Source organism: Caretta caretta, chromosome 27 (genome assembly GCF_965140235.1).
Source record: "Caretta caretta isolate rCarCar2 chromosome 27, rCarCar1.hap1, whole genome shotgun sequence".
NCBI lineage: Eukaryota > Metazoa > Chordata > Testudines > Cheloniidae > Caretta > Caretta caretta.
The window spans coordinates 4,538,850-4,562,248 of record NC_134232.1 but is presented as its reverse complement, the minus strand read 5'-3'; the positions used below and the strand labels follow the sequence as shown (position 1 = coordinate 4,562,248).

Sequence of the window (23,399 nt, the reverse complement as noted above, 5' to 3'; positions counted from 1 at the left end):
AGCTCCAGGGATGGGTGGTCCACCTTGTCCCTAGGTGAGTTGTTTCAGCATTTAATGATACCCCCTGTTAAAAATGTATGCCTTATTTTTAGCATGCATTTGTCTAGCTTCATCTTTCAGCCATTGGATCTTGTTCTGCCTTTGTCTGAGCCCTCAGCTGTCCCCCATGTAGATACTTAGAGACCCCGGCGTCAGGGTCAGCATTGCATCCTCCTTCTGTTCACTGGGCATCACCCAAACATTCTGGCCATTTCAAGTATCTGTAGAGAGGGAAAGAGTAGCACTCCATGTATAACCCAGTATAAAAGCACTTCTCCCCCTCTGGTAGTCTGTTAAAACTAGATGTGACTGGGCATCCGTGGCAGCAAAGTTCCTTGGTTGGCAGACAATTCTTGCTTACTACACCTCTCACCAGCAAAAATTATCCTGACCTTTTTGAAGCTAATATAACTGCTTTAACGGTGTTACTCCATAGTTGAGCCTAAAGCTGATTTTCCATTACGAGACTGATTTAAAAACACCCACCTTCTGCCCTGGCCCACAGACTTCACCAAACACATAGTGAACTCTCAGCAGTTTGGCCTGCTGTGTCTCATACCAGGGTAGAGTTGTCCTGGGAAGTTTGGTAAAAAACGGAAAAGGAATGATGGTGTCCTTAAAGTTTTCCCATCCTTCCCTTTGCAGTGATACTCAGACCTCAATATTTCAGGAGCCAAATTAGCGATCAGCCTGACCCAAAAGTGCCACAGCAGTGTGAATTCATCGTTTCATTTACTATAGTACTATATAGTCACATTTAAACAGTATGACGGGGAAATATTTACGTGTCTGCCTGTCTAGCTATCTATATCTGTACCTGTATCTATAGATAGATATATTCTCACAGCAAAATGACTGCCCAAGTATTATTTTTATTATCAGCTACAGTTGGTCAATATAGTAAAAGCATCCTAACTGGTTAATACCTTTGGTTAATTAAATCACACCGTGTTTTCATGTCCTGTGCTGTGCAGAGCTGCAGGAGACACACTGAAGAGCCACTTGTGGTTCCCGAGCCTCAATCCGAGTATCACTGTTCTAATGTGTATTTGGGCCAATCATCTCTTCTGAGCGGCTTGGCTCAGGAAATGCCTGATTTGTTTCGCTGACCTTTCTGAGAAGTTCCCTCTCTTGTGGAAGGGGATGGTGGTGCAAAGAAGAATGTCTCTTGAGTTCTTGAGCGCGTCAGGATCCTTTGTTGTTAGGAAGTTGTACCCTGATCAGCTCTGGTGGAATCCTCCCCCATTGGTTCCTTCATCCTTAGCCCCTCCTAGGTGTCATCCCTTCTCCTATTTAATCAGCATTGAAATGGAGTGGGTGGGAGGACTGTGCCGTCTAGGTGGCCAGGGGGAAGAGGGGACCCATGCACTCTTTGTACCGTGCCCATCAGGGTTTAGAACAATTAAATTTTAGCCAGTCAGGCCCAGATCCTCAGCGGTATTTAGCTTCCTAACTTTCATTGAAATCAGTGGGAATTAAGAGCCTAAGTACCTTTGGGGGATCTGGGCCTCAATTTCTAAATGTACTGTTTGGTGGCTGGGGTAGGATTGAGTGTTCTCACGGTATGAAGCAGTGTAAATGCTGTGGTTGGGGATATCTAAAAAGTATAAGGGAGTTAGGTGCCTAAATCCAATGGGATTTGTGTTCCTACCTCCTTTAGGCTGAGGTTTTCAAACTGCTGAGCAGTAGTATTTTATAAAAAAGGTCTCTCTCTAAGCCAGCCAGGATCCACCTCCTTTCCCAGTAATAGTACGCCAAGCAACTGACCGTCCCTTCAACCAACGTCCATCAATACTAACATCTCGGCCATTCATCACACAACCCCAGAGAAATAAAAGCACTGGAACAGAGCTCTGTTCCGGGATCGATGTCTCTCTCTTTGGTGTTGAATGCCTTGTCTTGGCGTTGATGTCCAGTTTTAATAGATGTCTGGGAGTTTGCCCAGCAGAAGCAGGTTCTACTACTGTGACAACATTCTAGTCTGTCATCTCCTAAGTAATTTATAGCTTCTTTTTCAGATTGTTATCCTAGGATGTAATTATGTAACCAATGCTTCTTCAATGCTTTCTGGCAATAAAGGTATAACAGAGGCCTAGTGGAGGTATATTCAGATTAGACATGGCCCAGCTTTCCCTCCAAGCAGCTGCTGAGTTTCATCACCTGACCTTGTGTATTTAATAAAAATGTAGTTTCCAGCATCACGTAAACAATCAACTGTATTTGTGATCAGCTATATGCTTGTCAATCCCAGGGCCAGAGCACTTATCAGATTTCAACCTATCACTTGTGTTTTACCATGAGTCCAGACAACAGGTAATGGTATGTGTATTCTGACGAGATAACTGGCTCTGTGGATGAGGGGAAAGCAGTGGACGTGTTGTTCCTTGACTTTAGCAAAGCTTTTGCCTCGGTCTCCCACCATATTCTTGCCAGCAAGTTAAAGAAGTATGGGCTGGATGAATGGACTATAAGGTGGAGAGAAAGTTGGCTAGATTGTCGGGCTCAACGGGTAGTGATCAATGGCTCCATGTGTAGCTGGCAGCCGGTATCAAGTGGAGTGCCCCAAGGGTCAATCCTCAGGCCGGTTTTGTTCAATATCTTCATAAATGATCTGGAGGATGGTGTGGATTGCACCCTCAGCAAGTTTGCAGATGACACTAAACTGGGAGGAGAGGTAAATACGCTGGAGGGTAGGGATAGGATACAGAGGGCCCTAGACAAATTGGAGGATTGGGCCAAAAGAAATCTGATGAGGTTCAACCAGGACAAGTGCAGAGTCCTGCCCTTGGGACGGAAGAATCCCATGCACTGCTACAGACTAGAGACCGAATGGCTCGGCAGCAGTTCTGCAGAAAGGGACCTAGGGTTTACAATGGACGAGAAGCTGGATACGAGTCAACAGTGTACCCTTGTTGCCAAGAAGGCCAATGGCATTTTGGGATGTATAAGTAGAGGCATTGCTGGCGGATCGAGGGATGTGATCGTTCCCCTCTATTCGACATTGGTGAGGCCTCATCTGGAGTACTGTGTCCAGTTTTGGGCCCCACGCTACAAGAAGGATGTGGAAAAATTAGAAAGAGTCCAGTGGAGGGTAACAAAAATGATTAGGGGACTGGAACACATGAGTTATGAGGAGAGGCTGAGGGAACTGGGATTGTTTAGTCTGCGGAGAGGAGAATGAGGGGGGATTTGATAGCTGCTTTCAACTACCTGAAAGGGGGTTCTAAAGAGGATGGCTCTAGACTGTTCTCAGTGGTAGCTGATGACAGAACAAGGAGTAATGGTCTCAAGTTGCAGTGGGGGAGATTTAGGTTGGATATTAGGAAAAACTTTTTCACTAGGAGGGTGGTGAAACACTGGAATGCGTTACCTAGGGAGGTGGGGGAATCTCCTTCCTTAGATATTTTTAAGGTCAGGCTTGACAAAGCCCTGGCTGGGATGATTTAGTTGGGGATTGGTTCTGCTTTGAGCAGGGGGTTGGACTAGATGACCTCCTGAGGTCCCTTCCAACCCTGATATTCTATGATTCTGCAGCTAAGTCTCAAACCAGGACCCTCCATGTCTGCTCTGTCAGGACCCAGAAGGAAGTTTCCTCACTACAGAGATAGGGGTGGGGAGGGTGAGCTTGTCTTCACCCGTGGAGGCTGCTGTTTCGTGGCTCCTGCAATCAGGAGGAGGTATTAAAGCCTTCCCACTGTTATACCAGTGTAAATGTGGAGGGATGCTATTTTACTTCAGTGGGGTTACACCAGTGAACGTGACAACATGGGAATTGCCGTACCAGATCAGACCAGTGGTCCATCTAATCCTGTCTCCAGAAGTGACTGGTACCAGCTACTTCAGAGCAGGATGGATGGCCTTGCAACGAATGCATTGGGTTGGGACTTGGGCCACTGGGGTTTGTGTTCCCTGTTCTGCCATAGACTTCCTGGGTGATGTTGGGCAAGTCACTTAATCTTGCTGTGCCTCCATTCCCTGCTCTGTAAAATGGAGATAATGACACTTCCCCTCTTCACAATATACACAAATGCAATTTTTCCAAGGCACTCAGCCACTATGGTGATTGTGAGTGGGGAGGGGTGTGATAGAATTATCTGGCTAAATAGGGAGGTGCAAGAAATTCACTAGTCTCCAGTGATGGAGAGTAACCAGGCTCATAGGACAAGTTTCTTCCTAACTCCAGGCATTCTCACTGATTGGCTTATGTGGGTTTGTAGCTGTTAGTTTTTTTTATCCCAACTCGTGTAACTGGATACTTTATTCAAATAAATGTCTGTGATTTTTCAAAAGCTACTAAGTCCCTGAGCTCGATAATATCTTGTGGCTGTGAGTTCCACAGTTCATCTTTCTGTAAGTATTCCCTTTTTCCAGTTCTAAATTAGCCACCTTTTTGTAGAATTTAATCCAGTATGTTCTGCCTCTCCCACTAAATTAAACCATCATAATTTGATAATAAGTATTAACACTGGCAACACAGTGACATTTGTGAAATTACAGGTCTTCATGCACTACTTTTCCCCCCACCAGTCCCCCAGAAGATTAGGAAGTTATATATAGAGTGACTTCTGGATTTGAGAGCTGCCACCTTATGGGAAAGATGATAATAATACACACAGGGGAACTTGATACAGCATTATAAATTATAGGTTTTTATAGCTCTACATTGTACAGTCTGCTGGCATGAATTGTAACAATACAATGTACTGCATAGCTGTAGAAGCGAATACTACATACCACAGCTGTTGCAATACCATATGTCCTCACAGAAACGGAAGGTGTTGTGCATCAAAATATGAATTAATGGTTTTAGAAAGTGACTTTAGCAGGATTGCCAACCCCACGCTTTAAAAAAAATCATGAGATCTGGCAAAAAAAAATGCAATTTAAAATAATACATTTTAGCAGTTTGGGGGATGTTTTTAAAACTTTTAGGGATCCCATTTGTAAGGTTGTTTTCTTTGCAACCACAAGGACGAGAAACTTAGTTTTAAAGATAAATAAAAGCTGAGATTCTCATGTATTTACATGAGTCCAGAAGCTGGAGTTTAAAGAAAAACACCCAATACTGTGAGACTCGCACTAAAATCATGAGAGTTGGCGACGCTCTGAAAGGTGCTGGACTGAAGTCCTGTTTATGCACAGAGCATGTAGAACATGGACAATGGGCAGTGCATGCGCACGCTGTCCCCTCCCCTCTCACAGACCTATCACAGGGGCATTGTCAGCAGATCGAGGGACGTGATCGTCCCCCTCTATTCGACATTGGTGAGGCCACATCTGGAGTACTGTGTCCACTTTTGGGCCCCCCACTACAGAAAGGATGTGGACAAATCGGAGAGTCCAGCGTAGGACGGCGGAAATGATCATGGGGGTGGACAAATCGGAGAGTTCAGCGTAGGGCGGCGGAAATGATCATGGGGCTGGGGCACATAGGGTGGAGGGATAGTTCAGTGGTTTGAGCATTGACGTGCTAAACCCAGGGTTGAGAGTTCAATCCTTGAGGAGGCCATTTAGGGATGTGGGGCAAAAATTGGGGATTGGTCCTGCTTTGAGCAGGGGGTTGGACTAGATGACCTCCTGAGGTCCCTTCCAACCCTGATATTCTATGATTCTATGACTTATGAGGAGAGACTGAGGGACTAGGCTTGTTTAGTCTACAGAAGAGAAGAGTGAGAGGGGATTTGATAGCAGCCTTCAACTACCTGAAGGGGGATTCCAGAGAGGATGGAGCTCTGCTGTTCTCAGTGGTGGCACAACAAGGAGCAATGGTCTCAATTTGCAGTGGGGAAGGTCTAGGTTGGATATTAGGAAACACTATTTCACTAGGAAGGTGGTGAAGCATGGGAACGGGTTACCTAGGGAGGTGGTGGAATTTCCATCCTTTGAGGTTTTTGAGGCCTGGCTTGACAAAGACCTGGCTGGGATGATTTAGTTGGGGTTGGTCCTGCTTTGAGTAGGGGATTGGACTAGATGACCTCCTGAGGTCTCTTCCAACCCTAATCTTCTATGATTCTATGATTGTGCATAGTGCCTGGATAATAGGTCAGTTTGTTGCCCTGGTCATTTTTGTCCTTGCTGCTCTTTCGAGATAATAGGGTGACAGTCCACACGAAGGGATTGTGGGTTTTGTCTTGTGGCCTTTGCCCATTGATTCAGCTACTGCACGGTGCCAAAGTCTCCTCCCAAAAGCCCTCCAGAAGATGGAAAAGTTGGGGCCAGAGCCCAAGGAAGGAGACCATCCATCGCACAACAGCAGTTAGGACCTGGTTCAAAATGAATTGATGTAGTTGGAAAGGCCCGTTGATCTCAGTGGGCTCTGTAACAGGGCCGTAATGTCCTTTTAATGTAGAATTGTGTGTGTAATTATAGAATGACATTTTATTAATCAATGGTCCACACCGTCTCTGGGCTTGTGCAGTTTTTTAAAAACATGGAGATGATTAGAGGAAACTTTACACTGGAGGGCCGAAGTGACAAGGGTTCAGGCTGGGGATCAAGAATCATAAGTTCTGTTCTGGCTTTGTTACTCACTTGCTGTGTGATATTGGTTAAGCCACTTCAGTTCTTTGTGTGAGTTTCCTCATCTGTAAAACTAGGGAAACCAGCACCACCTCTGTAAAGCACACAACTACCTGGAGGTGGAAAGCACAATATTCATGCAAAGCATTGTAAGTGTTACCAAAAGAGCTGGCAAAATCAAGGCTTACTCAGCCTGGAAAGGAAAAACGTCAAGGGGAGTTGATTTGAGGTATGCAAAAATTATGAAAAGTTTAGTGGACACTGACCAGCCCATTGTTTTTAAACAATGCAGCAGCAAGGGGACACTTCACCTTTTCTTGGCAGGAAGATTAAGAACAATTAAAAAGAAGCACTGATTCATGCAATATTTTGTTAAACTGTGGAACTCACCGCAACAGGATGTCCTAGTCAAAAACCATGGCTGGGTTTGCAAAAGCTCTGGATAATTTTATAATCACAAATAACACTTGTAGCTATACATGGTCAAATAAGGGGAATCAAATTAAATGCTTCAGGGTCTGAGATTATCTACTCGGGGTCAGGAAGAAACATTTTGTCCTTTGTATGATTTGCTTAGATGTCTTATGGTGATTTTTGCTGTGCGCTGAAGCATCAGGTATGGGTCGCTGCTGGAGGCAGGGTACCACATTTGATTAACCAATATTCTGATCTGTGATGGCAAAGCCTACATTGTAGATAGTAACATATGGAGATCTTTGCAGAAGGTCAAACAAATAAAAATAAGCAAGAAGAGAAGAGATATGCAAACTGTAAGAGAACATTTTTTTGAAGCTTATGGTGGGTGCCTGTGGGTTTTTTATTGGTAACCAATCGTTAAAAATAGCATGTGATGCTCTTCTCTTTGTACTTCTTGGCTTAGTCATCTGTCTGATTGCAGTTTCTTTCTGTGGGAACCTCTGTCTTCTCTGTCTCGTTTGTTTGTTTGGTATCATGGACTCATGCTTGCGGCACAATGACATGAGGTGGTGGAGGTGACAGGAGCACTCCTGATACCGCATCAGCCATGGCTGCTACACCAACTGCATAAACTACCGGATCCTAGGTGGAAATTACCATATTTTTTTCACCCGTCCAGCCTCAAAATAAATAATCAAGAAACAAGAATTCGGGAAAGGTTTGGATGTGTATGTGAATGCTGGAAGTATCCAGAGTAATAATAGCCAATATTAAGAAAGATAAACCTTTCTGTGTCAAGGTCTAAACTCCAATAGCTATATATTGATTGAAGAAGAAACTTTCGCTGGGGATAGATTATCCCATAACTGCCCACAGCAGAGTTCTTACATCTTCCTGCAAAGCAGCTGGTGCTGGTCCATCAGAGACAGGACACTGGGCTAGATGGACAATGGGTCTTGATCCAGTCTGGCAATTCCTGCATTCCTAACCATCTGAATGAATTCTTTCTCCCCGGGAAGCACCTGCAAGATAGTGGTGCCCAAGCGACGGAGGAGCCTAAGACTCATTGAAAATCAGTGGGACTTTGGTTGCAAACTGACTTATGGTCTTATGGTAGGTCTACACTGTGGCAGGTGGTGTAATTTCCTGCTTGGGTGGATGTACACGTACTAGTTATGATGGAGCTAGCGTGCTAAAAATAACAGCACAGCCGCAGTGATACAGGAGAGCCACTTGAGTATATACCTATGTTCTTGGATGGGGCTGCATTTGTAGTGGCTAGCCAATCCCACTTCCTATTCTGCCATGGCTATGTTGCTATTTTTAGCGCACTACTTGAATCAAAGCTAGTGCATATATGTCTACCCAAGATGGAAATTACCCCTCCAGCTGTGATGTAGACATGCCCTGGGAAAATTGCCATGACTTTCAATGAGACTTAGGTACTGAAGTCACTTTTGAAAATGGGACTTGGGTTTCTGTGTTACTCAGGCACTAAAAATATCTATATCTATCAGTTGGCCATTATTATTGCTAACGTACACCATCTCTTCCCAGAATACTCTCACCTCTGCCTATCCACTGTCATAGTTATTAGATCTAAAAGTTTACCCTAAGTTCAACCGTAAAAGGTGTATAAAGCTTCATAAAATGTTACAATAGCATAACAAATGTTAATGGAAACTAAGTCAAGTTGTTTTCAATAATAAAAGCTATAAACAACTTCAAGAAAAACTGGATTAGCCCAAACAAAAAAGGGCCAATTAATATAATTCAAGAGCTGTTAAAATCATGCACGCTAAAAGTAGAAAATGTAAAGCCAGAAATGAATAAACCAAAAGTAGCATGTCAAATATTGGGTCTGATTAGTGAACAAAATAATAAGGGAATGAAGTACGCTGCCCACTTTTCCCCTTTTTGGAGTTCTTATCAAAAGATTTTTTAAAAAATCTTCATCTATTCCCAAATATCAAGAGTAGCTGTGTTAGTCTGTATCCACAAAAACAACAGGGCGTCTGGTGGCACCTTAAAGACTAACAGATTTATTTGGGCATAAGCTTTCGTGGGTAAAAAACCCACTCCTTCAGATGCATGGAATGAAAATTACAGATGCAGGCATCTATTCCCAGTGCATCCCAGCTCATCTCATATTCCCCGACCCCAAGACAAAGGGAACAGACCACTTTAAAGGACTTTCTTCCTGAGTGGAAGGCCACCAACCTTACTGTTGTTGAAGGAACTATGTTTTTTCTTGTGACTCCTGAAAACCATCATTTCATCATGACATCCAGTCCTCAGCCCATCTGCGGGGGTCCCTAATTGCCAGCACAAACAGAGGCAATAAAATCCTGTTTTGTCTCCCTTCCTTTTGGGTACTTTCTGCTGCCCATTTTCCTCCTCTCTCCTATCTCTCACTTGCTCAGCTTTTCAAAGGATCCTGAAACCAGCTACACTGCATTAGCACAGCAAAATGAGCTGGCCACAATCCTGCCTGTCTTTATGTAGTTATTGGTTTTGCTTTGTTTTAATGTCCCGGATCAAAATACAAACCAGGGTCCAAGCATTGTGGTCAGCCTGCCAGCCAAAGTCTGTTTGTAACTGACCAGCCATCCAGTGTTCCAAAAACATCAACACAATTTGCATGATTCTTACCTTTTCTAACCTCTCTCCTCTACCTCGTGTGTGTCTGTTAAAAACAGAAGTAAATACCCTTCACGCACCAGAAGTAAAATTAACCCTCAAAGAAAAGTTAATTAAAACTTAGTCTTTTTTTTTTTAGGTGGCAAAATATTAGAGGCTTTTTAAATTTTATTATGTTTATTTTGGATAATCCTTCCATTTCAGTATAAATGCTTCTTTGAATTTCTTGTTCTTTCTTGTATTTAATCAATAAACTTCCAAATTTAAAATAAATGCTTTGAGTGTTTGCCAAACAAAAAACAAAACAAAAAAAGTCAGTCAAGGTTTCTGTAAAAATAAAAGCAACAAAAACTCAACTCTAGGGATCCTTGTTTTTATGTTGGACAGCGAAACGTTTATCAACACCTTTAACTCTTTACAACATCCCTTTCCTCTTCTCCACTGTCTAGGCCAGGTTCTCTGCTGTCTCTCACAGGCGGTGAAGGTTAGGGGTGTGTGTTTGAGAGGTGGACAGGTATAGGTGCCTTTGGACCACCTTTGATGCCTTCTGAATTTTGGGCCTGACCTGCTTGCTCGATCCCTGGCATAATTTGGAGCAGCTCCAGGTGTTCCACCTTACACTAGCTTTGCATGGCCACCTGACCCAGAATAGTAGAAGTATGGTGCACTTCAGCCATACCACCTGTTTCTTCTAATGCCCCTAGCTCTGTATGCCAATAGCTGCATGGGACGACAGTATAGGGGCAGATGAGTTCCTTTACATAAAGGGTATGCCCCTGGAGGGCATCCTGCCTTCTTTATGTCACCAAAGCTGCACAGAGGGACCATGGGAGAGGATAGAATTAGGCTGAAATTGAGCATTTGCTCTTCCTCTTACTCTGTTTCTCCTTTTCCACTTTCTCAGTTCTTCCCCCTCCTCTGAATCTCCAACAAAAAATGAAATGATTTAAATAAAAAGGGGGCTAGTGGCCATGTCTTGCTTCTCTGATCTATATCAGGGAGAGCCTGAAATGTGAGGGTTTAATATGAAATACAAGAGTGATTGGGTGTCATCTCCCCTGATCCACTTATGGGATTTCTGGGGTATTTACTGTGACCTGCCACATCTTAACTGAAAGAGGGGAGTATGGAGTTTGAATTTTTAAGAGACATCCTTTCCCCCCAAGTATTTATTAGATATTGGAGTTAAGCGGCTGTTAAGCAAAATTGAATTAAAACTGGTTGTGGTCAGGCTGACTAAATATCCTTTCCCTTCTCAGTTTTGCTTGACTTTCACTCACATGACTCTAGGGATGTCATGTTAATTAGTTGTTCAATCATTATAGAGTTTTTCAGGATAGACGAGCCCTGAATGTCTAATGTTTGGGGTTTACTTTTTGTTTTGTTTTTTAAAGTATGAAAAAACCCTCTTTTTGATTAATTCCTTTCAGACCTTTCACGCACACGATACAGGAGCAAAACAAAACAAACAACAACAGCAACAAAAGGTACAATCTCATTTTTCCTTCCCTTTTGCAGCTCACCTTTAATCACCCACTGGACAACAGAATGACCAGCCAGAGTTGATCGTGTGATACATGATCGCCTTGGCTATGACGTTCGTGTCAGTTATCTTTGGTGCATGTGACTTTGTGCAGTTTTCCAGTGGCTTGACAGAAGGTCTTGTTTGCTCGCAGTTGGCTAGTGTTGCTGCTCCTGTACTCATGGATTTATTAAAATAAAAGGTTTTAAAACAAAGAGAGAAACCCAGATGTCCTTCCCATTAGTGTGACTTTTCAGGGGAAATTCCAGCTTTCAGCTTAGTTACATTGCTTAGCCGTTTTCGTTTAGTTATTTAAAAACTTTCCTTCTTGGCCTGAACTTTGGAACGGGGGGGGGGATGGTTTATGGGGATTTAAAGATGCAGTACTTAGACTGTGCTAACCCTCCTCAGAAGTCATACAAGTAACATCATGAGTCATGCCGCATACTGTGTGTGGCAGGGGGTCCTCATGGATCCTGAAAGAACCAAGGTGTTCTCTGCTGTGTGTATGGCTGTTAACAATCTCCTGGCACCTCTCCTAAGGGAAAGGGTTTGTTCCAGAGACTTCAGTCAAAAGCTCCCTGCTTCCCTCTAGTATGCAGCGTGGCTGTTTCAGCGGTGCAGTATGTTTGCAAGGCCTAATTTTGAAGTCTTCAGAGAAATGATGTGATTTCATTGAAACCAGTGGGACCAGACCACGTGCTTTAAATAAAGCATCTGCTTTAAACACCTTGCTGAATCAGGGCCCAAGGTACATTTAATTGCAGTTAAATTAAATGTACAGAGAAAAGTCGTTAGTGGAATTCATGCATCTCCTTCTCTTCTCTCCTCTCTGGAGAAAGGATGCTCAGAGTAGGCATTTAATAACTTTAAAAAAAAAAACCCACAACAATCCATCATCTTACTTGTCATATAATATATATTCACAGTCAAATTTTTTCACTCACGCTCTCTCTCTCTCTCTCTCTCACACACACACACACGGCAGTGTGGTCTAGTGGATAGAGTGCTATTTTGAGACCTAAGTTCTGTTCCTGATGCTGCGCCGAGGGCCTGCTGGGTGATCTCGGGCAAGTCACTTCTCTGTGCCTCGGGTTCCCCATCTGTAAAATGGGTAGGATGATGCTTGTCTCCTTTGTAAAGCATTTTGAGGTCTATGATAAGTGCTATATTTTGAGGTCTATAATAAGTGCTATATAAGATCTAGGTGTTATTTTTCCAGAATGTGGTTTCTGGTACACATAAAATAGCTCTCTTTTTCTTTCCCTTCCCACTGCAGCTCTCATCAGCTCGACTTAATAAATTCTGAGATCCTCTTCTGGCATAGCTGCTGCTTAGGTAAGAGGTGGTTTGCTAGGAATATCTGTTTAAAACTGAGCTTTGATATCTATACAGTTCCTTAATAGCAATATCCATAGTCTGGAATAAGTGTTCGGAAAGAGTCATTGTTACGGGATGAATATTTATATCTAGAGGCCTTCTCAAATCAGGTGTAGGAGCAGACAGTTACTGGAAATTGGATTATTGGAAATGATTGATTCATTAATGCTACAACTTGGCAGGAAGAAAAGCAAAATTCTCCTCTCCGATTCACATTGCAGATCTCTTAGCCACAGCTAGTGTGTCTGAGAGATCCCCAGTGCAGGTGGGAAAGAAGATGCTTGCCCCCAGAGCTGATCTCAGTCCTCAGCTAAGAATCTCCCAGAGTAATCTAAGAGGGAACAGTTTTAAACAATGAAGCGTGGAAGCAACTTTGCTTGATGTGAGCACCCTGCGAGACTGTGTCTGCTCTACAGACTTCTATCGGGATAATTGTGTTGCTTAGGGGTGTGGAAAATCCACACCCCTGAACAATGCAATTATGCTGCCCAAAATCCTGGTGTAGAAAGTGTTGTATCAGTAGGTGGGCTTCTCCCATTGACAAAGATACCATATCTCGGGGAGGTAGATTAACTCCTCAGACAAGAGCAACTCTCCCGTCGACGTAGAAGCTGGATATGAGTCAACAGTGTGCCCTTGTTGCCAAGAAGGCCAATGACATTTTGGGATGTATAAGTAGGGGCGTTGCCAGCAGATCGAGGGATGTGATCGTTCCCCTCTATTCGACATTGGTGAGGCCTCATCTGGAGTACTGTGTCCAGTTTTGGGCCCCACACTACAAGAAGGATGTGGAAAAATTGGAAAGAGTCCAGCGGAGGGCAACAAAAATGATTAGGGGACTGGAACACATGAGTTATGAGGAGAGGCTGAGGGAACTGGGATTGTTTAGTCTGCAGAAGAGAAGAATGAGGGGGGATTTGATAGCTGCTTTCAACTACCTGAAAGGGGGTTCTAAAGAGGATGGCTCTAGACTGTTCTCAGTGGTAGCTGATGACAGAACAAGGAGTAATGTTCTCAAGTTGCAGTGGGGGAGGTTTAGGTTGGATATTAGGAAAAACTTTTTCACTAGGAGGGTGGTGAAACGGAATGCGTTACCTAGGGAGGTGGTGGAATCTCCTTCCTTAGAAGTTTTTAAGGTCAGGCTTGACAAAGCCCTGGCTGGGATGATTTAGTTGGGGATTGGTCCTGCTTTGAGCAGGGGGTTGGACTAGATGACCTCCTGAGGTCCCTTCCAACCCTGATATTCTATGATTCTATGATTCTAACATCAACAATTAAAGCGACTGACTGGAGCGTGATTTGCTGTTTATGGAGGGTTGTATGGTTTGGTTTGTTTAAATGTGTTGATTTTGTAAAGTTAGCTGTTTGGAAGATCTACTTTGGAAGAGGTGCGGGGGTTTATGTTCGCATTTCTTTGTTTCCTACTGATGTAGAGACACTAACCAGTGACTAAATGCCCCTAATATGTAGGGATACTTTATTATCCCCATTTTAAAGACTAATAAGGCACTGAGTCACACAGAGCCTAAGGGTATGTCTCCACTGCAATAAAAGAGCCATGACACAGAGTCTCAGAGCTCGAGCTATGGGCCTAAAATTAATAGTGTAGACGTTCTGGCTCGGGCTGGAGCCTGGGCTCTGACATCCTACATCCTCGCTGGGTTTCAGAACATGGGCTCCAGCTGGATCCAGTCTACACTGCTATTTTTAGCCCTGTAGCCTGAGTCCCAGGAGTCCGAGTCAGTTGACCTGGGCTCTGAGACTTGATGTTGTGGGTTTTTCTTTGCAGTGGAGACATACTCTAACTGACTTGTCTTATGTGTCACAGTGAATTAGTCACTGGGCTGGGAATAAAATCCAAGAGTCCTGTCAAGCCACATGCCAAACGGGTATGAATTCAGAGTTGAAAATCTTTGTTAAATAAACTCTATAAAAAAAAAGTGGAATTAGGGAATGTCATAAATATAAAGGGAAGGGTAACCACCTTTCTGTATACAGAACTATAAAATCCCTCCTGGCCAGAGGCAAAACCCTTTCACCTGTAAAGGGTTAAGAAGCTAAGATAACCTTGCTGGCACCTGACCAAAATGACCAATGAGGAGACAAGATAATTTCAAAGCTGGAGGAGGTGGGGGGAACAAAGGGTCTGTCTGTCTGTGTGATGCTTTTGCCAGGAACAGATCAGGAATGCTCTTCATAACTCCTTAAGTTAGTAAGTAATCTAGCTAGAAATGAGTTCGATTTCCTTTTGTTTAATGGCTGTTAAAATAGCTGTGCTGAATGGAATGTTGTCATAAATATAAAGGGAAGGGTAAACCCCTTTAAAATCCCTCCTGGCCAGAGGAAAAATCCTCTCACCTGTAAAGGGTTAAGAAGCTAAAAGTAACCTCGCTGGCACCTGACCAAAATGACCAACGAGGAGACAAGATACTTTCAAAAGCTGGGAGGAGGGAGAGAAACAAAGGGTCTGTGTCTGTCGGTATGCTGCTTTTGCCAGGGATAGACCAGGAATGGAGACTTAGAACTTTTAGTAAGTAATCTAGCTAGGTATGTGTTAGATTATGATTTCTTTAAATGGCTGAGTAAAGAATTGTGCTGAATAGAATGACTATTTCTGTCTGTGTGTCTTTTTTGTAACTTAAGGTTTTGCCTAGAGGGATTCTCTATGTTTTGAATTTGATTACCCTGTAAGGTATCTACCATCCTGATTTTACAGAGGTGATTCCTTTACCTCTATTTACTTCTATTTCTATTAAAAGTCTTCTTGTAAGAAAACTGAATGCTTTTTCCATTGTTCTCAGATCCAAAGGTTTGGGTCTGTGGTCACCTATGCAAATTGGTGAGGATTTTTACCAAACCTTGTCCAGGAAGTGGGGTGCAAGGGTTGGGAGGATTTTGGGGGGAAAGACGTGTCCAAACTATGTTTCCCAGTAAACCCAGTTAGAGTTTGGTGGTGGCAGTGGATATTCCAAGGACAAAGGATAAAATTAATTTGTACCTTGGGGATGTTTTAACCTAAGCTGGTGAAAGTAAGCTTAGGAGGTTTTCATGCAGGTCCCCGCATCTGTACCCTAGAGTTCAGAGTGGGGGAGGAACCTTGACAAATGTATATTCCTGGTTTTGTGTCTTTTTGTAACTTAAGGTTTAGCCTAGAGGGATTCTCTATGTTAACCCCCTGAGCTTAGTTTTACCAGCTTAGGTTAAAACTTCCCCAAGGTACAAACTATTTTACCTTTTGTCCCTGGACTTTATTGCTGCCACCAGCAAGCGTCTGACAAACCTAACAGGGAAAGAGGCCACTTAGAGGTGTCTTCCCCTCCAAAATATCCCCCCAAGCCCTACATCCCCTTTCCTGGGGAAGGCTTGAAAAAAATCCTCACCAATTTGCATAGGTGAACACAGACCGAAACCCTTGGATCTTAAGAACAATGAAAAAGTGATCAGGTTCTTAAAAGAAGAATTTTAATTAAAGAAAAAGTAAAAGAATCACCTCTGTAAAATCAGGATGGTAAATACCTTACAGGGTAATCAGATTCAAAACATAGAGAATCCCTCTAGGCTAAACCTTAAGTTACAAAAAGACACAAAAACAGGAATATACATTCCATTCAGCACAGCCATTAAACAAAAGGAAATCTAATGCATTTCTAGCTCGATTACTTACTAATTTAAGGAGTTATGAAGAGCATTCCTGATCTGTTCCCGGCAAAAACATCACACAGACAGACAGACCCTTTGTGTCCCCCCCCCAGCTTTGAAAGTATCTTGTCTCTTCATTGGTCATTTTGGTCAGGTGCCAGCGAGGTTATCTTAGTTTCTTAACCTTTTACACGTGAAAGGGTTTTTCCTCTGGCCAGGAGGGATTTAAAGGTGGTTAGCCTTCCCTTTATATTATGACAGGGGCGCAAGTAAACAGAATGCGTTTTAATATGGCTAAATGTAAATATCTATATCTACCTAGAAACAAAAAACGCAGACCATATTTACCGGATTGGGGTGGGGGGGAGGCTCTATTCTGGGAAGCAATGTCCCTGACAAAGATTTGGGGGTAGGGTGGATAATGAGCTGAACATGAGCTCCCTGTGCAATGCTGTGGCAAAAAGAGTGATTCTTGGAGGCATTAACGGGGGACTTGTGAGTAGAAGTAGAGAGGTGATTTTACCTCTACTTGGCACTGGGGTGGCATCTGTTCGACTATTGTGTCCAGTTCTGGTGTCCACAATTAAGAAGGATGTTGGTAAATTGGAGAGGGTTCAGAGAAGAGCCCTGAGAATGATTAAAGGATTAGAAAATCTGCCTTACAGTGATTGATTTAAGTGTCTCAATCTGCTTAGCTAAACGAAGAGAAGGTTACAGGGGGACTTTATTGCAGTCTACATGTAACTACGTGGGGAACAAATATTCAATAACCGACTCTTCAATCTAGCAGAGAAAGGTCTAACACGATCCAGTGGCTGGAAGTTGAAGCTAGACAAATTCAGACGGGAAATAAGGCTAGGTTTTTGACTGTGAGGGTAATTAAGTATTGGAACAATTTATTGAGGGTTGTGGTGGATTCTCCATCCGTGGCAATTTTTAAATCAAGATGGGATGTTTTTGTAAAAGATCTGCTTGAGGAATTATTTTGGGGCAGTTCTCTGGCCTGTGTTATACAGGGGGTCAGACTGGATGATCACAAGTGTTCCCTTCTGTCCTGGGAATCAATGAATCTGTAAATTGTAAACTCTATAAAGCAAAATGCTCATGACATGTAATACAGAGAGTGAATATTTAGCTGCTTGTGAATTTTAACGAAGTAGCAGCTATAACTTCAAACACATTTATATCATGGAACAGATCAGGCAGCTGGGGTGTCTAGGCAGCTGCCTGTGAACTTTGCCTGCTCTGTCAAGGACCTGAGTCGTGACCAGGAGCGATTAACAACTCTAAAGCCAAAAAGTGATTTGTTATCTGCTGGCTTAATCTTGAGCTTTGTACCGAAGAGCAGCTGTGATATGAGACCACTTCTGTCCTGTTCTGATGCATCCGCCTCTCTCCGAGTAAGTTTTGGAGTGCTTCAGGGGAAAGGCTTTGATTGCCTTCAGGCTAGTGCTTTGCAATCTGCGAAATTAATTGATCTGTTTTGAGGTGATCCCGGCCAGATACTTCACCTTCTTTTTTTTGTTCTTTTCACGTCCGCATCTCCTTATCTTGGTTACAGTTGCTGCTCCTGATTTCCTGCATTAGAAAAACCCGAAGGTGGAGGAGCACCATGGGAATCTGGACTTTTGTCACAGAATGTCAGTGTTCAGAGCTGTAAGGGCCTGTTCCTAAGGGTACATCTACACTTGAAATGCTGGAGCGCTTCAGTGTAGACATGACAGTGAGGGGAGGGGTTCTCCCATCAGGGCAGGAAATCCACTTCCTTGGGAGGCGATAGCTAGGTTGAGGGAAGAATTCTTCTGTTGACCTAGTGCTGTCCACACTGGAGGTGAGGCCGGCATAGCTGCGTCTCTTTGGTGTGGATTTGCCAGTGTATGCCAATGTAAGTTCCCATGTAGACCAACCCTAAGAAATGCAGAGAGACTGCTACTCCTGTAGACTTGCATGGGGGGTGTTGGTGTTCGGTGCATCCCTGCAACAGGGGCCTGCTCCTTCTCCCAGAGAAGCCAGTTGGAACAGCATAAGGCCCTGACTTGGCCAATTGGATTTCCCCCATTCTGTGGCCAAACAGGAGTGTCCCTTGCAATAAACACCAGGGCTGCACCAGAGAGAACTCTAGCCTCTCCAGCCGAACTCTACAATCACTGGACTGTTTGAGCATCTCTGTGGACCAAATCCAGGGACTTTGTAACCAGACTTTATAGTAGGTATTTCCAGAGAGAGGGGAGCATAAGGCATCTTTCCTTTCAAGGGCCTGCACACAATAGCTGACAGAATCTTCTGAGCTCTTAGGTCTCCTCCTGCTTGGAGCATGTGTATGTGGGGTGGGAAGGATCCTTTTTATTTGTGGGGAGAGAAAGTGCTGTGAATGTTTGTGAATATATAATTGCAAGAGTCTTATAGTGTCTAGGAATTGCATAGTATCCTTTAAATAGTTGGCAAGTCCTCTAGTGCAGCTTACTGTGTTTTAGAAAACCAGCCAGAGCAGCGGTGTGTATGTAACTAGGCCTTGCATGTTGTGGATAGCCAGTAAACATGGTCATCCGGACCCCAACTGTGCCCTTGTGTTTTGTCCATGTTATTACTGTTGCATAAAGGACAAAAGACACAAGTATCCCCTGGACACGGGCTTAATTTCTTGAATAACTCGTTCACTGCGTTTAGCTTTGTTCAGCTCCAGGGAAAGCCTGGCCACCCAGTGTGGATCTGGACCTAGGACTGGATCCCCTAAGGTATTTAGGTACCTAATGGGAGTTAGGTTCCTAAGTACCTTTTAAAAATCTGGACCCTAGTCTTCAGGCAATATGGACTGAACCATTTGCTCATAGACTTCTATAATGATCCATTGGTTTTGCAGCAGGGCCATCTTGTCAACACACACTGCGTTCTCTCCCTTTTCTGGTTGTTTGTTCTCATCCCCGTCTCTCCTCAGTAAAAGAACTGGGGATGGGGTAGGGGAGGTTCACCTTCTTCTGCAGGGTGTGGCATGGGTCACTGGCTCACTAGAGCTAGAGTAAATGATGGATTCTGTGTTACATGAAGTCTTTAAATCAAGTTTGAGGACTTCAGTAACTCAGCCTGAGGTGAGGGGCCTATTACAGGAGTGGGTGGGTGAGGTTCGGTGGCCTGCGACGTGCAGGTCAGATTAGGTGATCAGGATGGTTCCTTCTGGTCTTGAAGTCTGAGATTGTGCGTTTATTGCATGTAGTTAGGGACAGACTCTGCATCTGGCATCTTCATCACAGTACGACCATCGGAAATGCTTTCAAAACAGCCCGAGTTCTGATGAATTTTGCAGAGGGAATGTTTATACCCTGGTAAAAAGCCCTTTGCCACTGACGTAGGTGTGTTATGTTTAAATGGATTAGTGGTCAGCTGTTTGTTTTGCAAACAGGTAAAGGATTCCAGCTTATTACCCCGGCCGCCACCACCTTCTTGAAATTACCTTGTTATCAATTTAGTCAAACCAGGAGTGAGCATCTCTGGTGTGGAACAGTAATGCTGGCAGCATACGCTCTTCGAAACGTGGACGTGATGTAGAGCAGAGGTTCCCAAACCTTTTGTGCTGAGCCCCCCTTGCCGATTCATGTCCCTTGTCTACCCAGTCTTTTTCGGAAATAGTATTTTTGCAGGAGGCAGGTGCCCAGTACCCAGGGATGGGGAGGGACATTCACCAGGTGGCAGCTGAGGAAACTTCCCCACTTCCAGGGAAGCAGATAAGGCTCTGTGCCCTAGAGCTGCGCTGAAGGGCCGGGATCAGTAGCGGGCTCTGGCCAGTGGGGGGTCAGTACTCACTGGGTGCAGCTCCTTGCTCGCAGAGCTCCCGCCAGCCTCCCCAGCAGAGGAGGGTAGCTGGTGGTTGGAGACTGCTGATGTTGCGGCAGAGGGGGAGTGAGATGGCAAGGAGTTTGGTCATGACAGCTAAGAGCCCCGTCTGCTTCCCTGCCAGAGAGAGCCCCCTCCTGACCCCAGCCCTTCAGCGTGGCCCTGTTGGTCCTTGTGCTCCCTGCTAGCCTCATTGCACTCCTTGGTGGGGCATGCCCACTGTTTAAAAACATCTGACTTAGAGGATGGAATGGTTCCTCCAGGGCTGTGTTTCCATTTATGTCATTTTCAGTGTCTCTATGTAGATTTTAGGCCACTTTTTAAAGACCCTCTTAGCCCCAAGGTTTGCACAATGGGTGGACTGAGAAACCTACTGTAGAGACTAACACTGTGTCTAGCAGGAATCTGCATGGCCCCGTAAAGCACAATACTCCTATACAAATATTGCATTTCTCTCTGTTACCCGCCCTTGTCCTCTGTGACCAGGAGAAGGCCCGGGTGGCACGGTGCTAGCCTGTCCAGAGAGCAGGATGTGCAGAGACGTCAGGGCACCATGGGCTCCCAAAGACCAGAATGTTTTCCAGGGCCCTGACGGGGTTTCTTTTTGCAAGTGATGCTGCTCTCTACAGCTAACTCGATGCTGTTGATTCAGGGCTTGGCTTTCTGCCAGCACCATGTAGCTCTAACTCCCTCGCAATAAGTCTGCAGATTCCAGTTCTGAGTCATGGGCATAGATTAATCCCTGGTGCGACCCATTGACTGCAGAGAAATTGGACATGCTGAACATGGTTTATAGAGTTTATTGTCTAACCAAGGGAGGATTTTATGTGCATTGTTTTCTTTGCACGCATGGATGTTAAGAGGGTAACATGCAGGAAAGCAAGAACTGCACTTTGAGCTCTTTCGTAAAATTGGGTGCTCACACTAGAGCGTACTGAAGATTTGTTAACAACAGGCTTTTCTGCCTTCCAGGGAAAATAAGCCGGTAGCGTGGGCTGGAGAATCGTGATTAATTCTTAATATGAATCTTGATTATCAAGATCTCAAAACAGATACCTCCTTGGTGCGCCACCCTAGCTCCTGCTGGTGCAGTGTGCTGCCCCTGATGGGAGACTATGCCTAAAAGGGTTAATTTTGTCCTACATAAGCGTTCTAAGTTGCAGGCGAATTCCAGTCAGTAGAAGGAACAGACCTTGGACCCTGCTAGCTTCTAACTCCGGACACATTCCCTTAGGCTAATGGGGCGTTGTGGGGGAGAGAGGGGCAAGGCAACAAGTGGAAAATCCTAGTAATCAGACTTGAGGCTTCCAAAAACATTTGGAAGGTTGGCTGGGCTGATTTGGGGCCATTCTGGGAACTAGCTAATTTACCCTTAATGAGCTTAGGAGAAAGCTCTCCTGTAAATGCTCAATATGAGATACCTGAACTCATAACCTGGCCCAAACCAAATCCAATTCCCTCCAGAGCAAGTCAGTGCAGCTGTGTTGAGAACAATCTAGGTCAGTTTACAAAGGATGAATATAAACAAATTTATGTAGGGGCAACATTAGAAAGGCCAAAGCACAAAATGAGATTAAACTAGCTAGAGACATAAAGGGTAATAAGAAAACATTTTACAAATACATTAGAAGCAAGAGGAAGACCAAGGACAGGGTAGGCCTGTTGCTCAATGAGGGGAGAAAAACAATAGCCGAAAATATGGAAATGGTAGATGTGCAAAATTACATTTTTGTTTCAGTTTTCACCAAAAACGTTAGTAGCTATTGGATGTCTAAAATCATAGAATCATAGAATATCAGGGTTGGAAGGGACCTCAAGAGGTCATGTAGTCCAACCCCCTGCTCAAAGCAGGACCAATCCCCAATTAAATCATCCCAGCCAGGTCTTTGTCAAGCCTGACCTTAAAAACTTCTAAGGAAGGAGATTCTACCACCTCCCTAGGTAATGCATTCCAGTGTTTCACCACCCTCCTAGTGAGGAATTTTTTCCTAATATCCAACCTAAACCTCCCCCACTGCAACTTGAGACCATTACTCCTTGTCCTGTCCTTTTCTACCACTGAGAATAGTCTAGAACCATCCTCTCTGGAACCACCTCTCAGGTAGTTGAAAGCAGCTATCAAATCCCCTCTCATTCTTCTCTTCTGCAGACTAAACAATCCCAGTTCCCTCAGCCTCTCCTCATAAGTCATGTGTTCCAGTCCCCTAATCATTTTTGTTGCCCTTCGCTGGACTCTCTCCAATTTATTCACATCTTTCTTGCAGTGTGGGGCCCAAAACTGGACACAGTACTCCAGATGAGGCCTCACCAATGTCGAATAGAGGGGAACGATCACGTCCCTCGATCTGCTCGCTATGCCCCTACCTATACATCCCAAAATGCCATTGGCCTTCTTGGCAACAAGGGCACACTGCTGACTCATATCCAGCTTCTCGTCCACTGTCACCCCAAGGTCCTTTTCCGCAGAACTGCTGCCTAGCCATTCGGTCCCTAGTCTGTAGCTGTGCATTGGGTTCTTCCGTCCTAAGTGCAGGACCCTGCACTTATCCTTATTGAACCTCATCAGATTTCTTTTGGCCCAATCCTCCAATTTGTCTAGGTCCCTCTGTATCCTATCCCCGCCCTCCAGCGTATCAACCACTCCTCCCAGTTTAGTATCATCCGCAAATTTGCTGAGAGTGCAATCCACACCATCCTCCAGATCATTTATGAAGATATTGAACAAAACCGGCCCCAGGACCGACCCCTGGGGCACTCCACTTGACACCGGCTGCCAACTAGACATGGAGCCATTGATCACTACCTGTTGAGCCCGACAATCTAGCCAACTTTCTACCCACCTTATAGTGCATTCATCCAGCCCATACCTCTTTAACTTGCTGACAAGAATACTGTGGGAGACCATGTCAAAAGCTTTGCTAAAGTCAAGAAACAAATACATCCACTGCTTTCCCTTCATCCACAGAACCAGTAATCTCATCATAGAAGGCGATTAGATTAGTCAGGCATGACCTTCCCTTGGTGAATCCATGCTGACTGTTCCTGATCACTTTCCTCTCATGTAAGTGCTTCAGGATTGATTCCTTGAGGACCTGCTCCATGATTTTTCTGGGGACTGAGGTGAGGCTGACTGGCCTGTAGTTCCCAGGATCGTCCTTCTTCCCTTTTTTAAAAATTGGCACTACATTAGCCTTTTTCCAGTCATCCGGGACTTCCCCCGTTCGCCACGAGTTTTCAAAGATAATGGCCAATGGCTCTGCAATCACAGCCGCCAATTCCTTTAGCACTCTCGGATGCAACTCGTCCGGCCCCATGGATTTGTGAACGTCCAGCTTTTCTAAATAGTCCCTAACCACCTCTTTCTCCACAGAGGGCTGACCATCTACTCCCCATGTTGTGATGCCCAGCGCAGCAG

The 23,399-nt window shown here is 44.4% G+C and overlaps 1 protein-coding gene across 4 annotated transcripts in view; it reads left to right on the top strand.

Moving 5' to 3' along the window:
• The window catches only part of LOC125626865 (acid-sensing ion channel 2), a 1,352,865-nt gene that overhangs the window by 965,020 nt on the left and 364,446 nt on the right, over positions 1 to 23,399 (top strand). The gene's annotated exons all lie outside the window — the stretch shown is intronic.